The sequence below is a fragment of the Microtus ochrogaster genome, chromosome 2 (assembly GCF_000317375.1).
Source record: "Microtus ochrogaster isolate Prairie Vole_2 chromosome 2, MicOch1.0, whole genome shotgun sequence".
Classification (NCBI taxonomy): domain Eukaryota; kingdom Metazoa; phylum Chordata; class Mammalia; order Rodentia; family Cricetidae; genus Microtus; species Microtus ochrogaster.
In genome coordinates this window covers 95,331,601-95,336,535 of record NC_022010.1, presented here as the reverse complement: position 1 = coordinate 95,336,535, position 4,935 = coordinate 95,331,601, and positions in this window count along the sequence as shown.

Genomic DNA, 4,935 nt, shown 5'->3' with positions numbered 1-4,935 from the left:
AATAAATTTGGGCCGGTTGAAAACTCTAATGAAGCGAGAGAGGACTCTTAAAGACAGTGACTGTGAACAACACGAACAAAAGTCACCATTGCTTTGATGAGCTTCGAAAAACACTGCCGGTTTTGCAGAGAACTCTAGCTGATTGCTCATCTAGTTCCTGGAGGTTTGGAAACCAAGACAAGAGGCAGCTCAGTCCCACCATTTGTAAGAGAAAAACATCATGACAGAAAGTGTTGTCAGATAGTAAAATTAGTTACCAGAGGAGGTTTGGAAGCTCGTGCCCTTGAGTGGGTGAAATTGCAAGATGAATTCTTATGTGCCTGGGAGGAGGCAGGAGGTGACTTTAATGACTTCCACAAGCATCATACTATCTGATACTATTACGCCCAAGTGGCATACACGTTGGCTTTGTTTATTTCTTTCTTTTTTTAAAGGATCAAAATGTGTGGCAGAGAGCACAAAAGCAATTGAATGCAAATGTAAACTGTCCTCATGAAAATGGGCTTCTTGACAAAATGCTGTGGGAACTGTGCATAATCTTCTTTGCATGTCACTGGTGATTTCTTTCTGAGATTAATTCTGGCTGTACATCCATTAGCATGTTGCCGTTTATTTACAGGAGACATGAGAAACATTTAACAACCATTTCTCATTTTACTGGGAGAAAAGAATCAGACATCCGAATAGACATTTGATTGCAATGATTTAAAAATAAATTAATAAAACATTCCCTTGTCAACCATTGAGAAGTACATGCTGCCCTGTTGGAGTTATCTGTATTTCTTTAGCCTCATGAAATAAGGAATGAAGATTCATTAGCCACTTATAATGGGGAAGGCCAGCAATGTGATATTGTGGGAGACTCCTATGTCCTTTGCAGAAAGAATGGGGGAGATGACAGAATAAATTCAAGGTGGAATTTTCAGAGTGAAGAAAGATGAAAGAAGTCAGTGTCTGCCACATCACAGGCAATTTCTTGCTTAAAGTTATCATTTTGGAGTCCTCTATTTAAAATGTAGAGCAAATATTCCAACAGGATCATGAAAGCTCTGGGCAGGAAATAGGCTTGGTGATCATTTAGGTCAACAGGTGGTCTGAGATTCAATTACACCTTAATGCAAGGTAAATAACGTTGGCTGAGGATTGAGCCTCCAGACTACACTACATAGCTGCATTACATATGAAGAGTCTAATATGTACTAGGCACATGGAAACACAGGATTTTCCAACTCTATTGTGTTTCTATAAAAACACAGGATTATAAACAAATACCAATTTGGGGCGCCGCCTACACAGGCATACCTCCTGCAGCCACAGACCCAAATTAGGAACATTTTACATGCCCACTCTATGCTGACCCCAGAGGGCTAGAGAAGGAAACTCTGTGGCTAGCATAAGCCAGAACAGTATGTCCAGTCTCTGTTCCCATTTGAGAGATGGAAGAGTAGTTTCTTTTCCTTGCTACTGACCTTGGAAGTCTTTTGCCCCAAGCCATAACTGGATAATGAGGAACATTTATCAGAAATGTCAGCCTTTAAATGAACATGAAAAAGCACTGGGGAGATGTGCAAAGTCAATGCCGTTCAGGGACTTACTTGTTTTCAAAGCACAGCACAGCATAACCTGACTGACATACATCACATCACCCACCCAGATCTATCCTTACAGGATGAGGAAGCTAGTCGGTACTCTTAAGTGTCAAGTCTCCCTAACTTACAAGCACATTGGCTGTACTTCCTAACTCAAAGTTTAAAATTGTCCCCGGGGTCACCACTCTGTAGTAGGAGCAGCGTGCTGCGTCCTGCCACCCGGCTAGCTTTACACTCGAAATAATTACACGGAAACTGTATTCTTTTAAACACTGCCTGGCACATTAGTTCCAGCCTCTTATTGGCTAGCTCTTACATATTGATCTAACCCATTTCTAATATTCTGTGTAGCACCATGAGCTGGCTTACCAGGAAAGATCTTAACCTGCGTCTGTCTGGAGTGGGAGAATCATGGCGACTCCTAACTCAGCTTCTTTCTCCCAGCATTCTGTTCTGTTTTCTCCACCTACCCAATTTTCTGTCCTATCAAAGGCCAAGCAGTTTTCTTTATTAATTAACCAATGAAACAACAGATAGAAAGATGACCCTCCTCCATTACCAATCGCTATTAGACGCTGTAACATTTTTGCTTATTTTAATTTTATAAAGGCTTGCAAATTGTACTTCTCTAAAACCTGCCCCAAATGATGCTGTGCCAACATAACTCTCTGTGGTATGGACCCGATAGAATCACTGTGAGCTTAGCATGGGGCCATCAGGTCCACAGCTGATTCACAAGATAAGGTACTTGATCTCAACTGCAGTATTCACTGTCAAGATCCCGAGGAGTTCTTTATCACACGGCACAGGGTTGATTTGTCTTCATGTCTCAACATTAGTAGTAGCTGCTCCATAAAACTGAATAGTGAATAGCACCACTACCCACCTTAGCAAGTCATTACAAAGATTAAATTAAAACTTAAGTAGACAACTGCGACAGAATGAGCATGAAATATATATGTACCATTGTTAGAACTCTTACGATTCTTGTACTGCAAAGTACATTAATACTCAATATGTTTTATGTTAGATGGAGACTAACCCTGAGCCTCCCCACTGGCAGTCTGCCGCTGACTCCAGCTTTTGCTCTGCGCCCTGTTCCTTCCCATCCTCTTCTGCGGTTTATGACTTTGCTTCACATTAAATGGTCCTATGAAAAGACCTAAGCTCTCTCCTGAGCTATCTGGGCTATAAATATATAAAAACAGAATAAACCCGCAAGTCTTTATTTTACTTTTGCTAAAAATCCTATACACAGAATTTTCTCCATTATAGTGTTTTCCTGCTTCCCCGGTGTTATTAAAGAGGCACATCTTAACGCCCATCCCTAGAAGAGCACAAGCTGAAACTAGGTTTAATAAACTAAGTTTAACTTTGGCATTTCAGCCAAAATTTTACAAAGGGAGCATTGATTCCGCTCACCTGTGTCCACGGGGCTGCTCCAGAACACCAGAGGCTTACCCTGTTCAGGGTTTGAGACATGCAAGGATGCTCTGGAGAAAAGACATGACTGTCGTTTTCCAGACACCTCAAATCCCAGTGTTGTGACAATACAGCAATAGAAATAGGATATTTAAGCTGACTGAAAAATATGGGCTGCTTCAAGATGACTAAGCTGTTAAAAAACACTTGCCACTCTTTCAGAGGACCCAGGTTTGATTTCCAGCACATCTGTGGCAGTTTAAAGCTTTCTATAATTCAAGTTTGATGGGATTCAATGCCCGCTTCTGACCTCTTCAGACCCTGTATGCACACAGTTCACCTAAATACATAGGGAAAAAAACATCAGAAGAAGAAGCAAGAAGGAGGAGGAAGAGGAAGAGGAGGAAGAAGACCAACACAAGCTACATAATTATGGGGACAAATAGACTTAAAACATTACTAGTCCAAAGTTCACAGAAAATTCAGTGCTATTCAGTTCAATGAATATTTAGGGCCTTTGTTTTCTGGGCATTCGCTTGATTCTAGAGACATGTCCAGAAATAAGGTATGACATTTTCATTTTCAAGGTTCTGAGATTTCCATAACGGGTAGACGGATACACATAAATTATGATCATATATTACTAAACAGGCTTTATTTTGTTCTGGCCCTTTATTATAAAGAACAGTTACACATTGTGTTTCCATATATTTTTGACTCTGTACCAAGCCATTATCTCTCTGGGGCAAACCATCTGACTGTGGCCTCACTGCTGGCTCAGAAGCCAATCTTATTGTAGTCACCCACGATATTCTAGATGGTAATATAGACATACACAAAATGTACAGAAAATAGTATTTGTATAAGTAACACAACTATGGAAGTATAATGGAAAAAATTAATGGCAATAACAATAACTCTAAAAGGGACAAAATATCAAGAAGTCTTGCTATTGAGATCTCTTCTAAGTTAGTAAAGGAATTCTACTATTATATGATTCCCTTTACATCTGAATCCTAAATCTATTTAGATATTTCCTTTGATATGATGTATGAATCCCAAAATCTTTTATTTTGGGATTCTTTTTTAAAATTTTTTAAAATAAAATCTTTTTATTTTATTTTAACAAGGAGTTTTCAAAGCAAATGAGGAAAAAAGGTACATATTTCTGAACAACCCAAAGTCGCTGAGTAAATAAAAAAACAGACCGTGTTTGCTAATTACAAAGTCCAGTGAAGATGCCAGTTTTCCTTAAGCAACTTCATAAAATTCACTCATGAAGAATCCCAATAAAAGAACATTCACCTAAAATGTACAAGCTATTTTAAAATTAACTAATAATAACTCACTAAACATAATAACTGGAAAATCTCTGAAACTGATCGTATAAACCAATATTTATATGTTAGAAATTTTGAGAATCAAAACAGTATAGTCTTTGGATAATATATACATAATAACAAAAGAAGATGAATTCCAGAAATATGTCCCAATTTAAATGGTAGTTTGTTAAATGATAAAGGTAACACCTAAGGAAATATGACTTGAATGGAAATTTATTATATAAAGTAGTGATAACTAAATACTTGTATGAATAAAAGATTTTGGGATTCATACATCATATCAAAGGAAATATCTAAATAGATTTAGGATTCAGATGTAAAGGGAATCATATAATAGTAGAATTCCTTTACTAACTTAGAAGAGATCTCAATAGCAAGACTCAGAAATGAGAATCTGCTAAAAGAAAGATTGTTGGGTTAAATCATTTAGGACTATTAAATCCTCCATTAAAAACAGCATAAGAAAAAGTGAAGAGAAACCTCAATTAAAAACAGCATAAGGAAAAGTGAAGAGAAAATATGTATAACTATTATAACAGCAAGAGGTCACACTTACTGAAGACGATATAGAAATTTAAAAG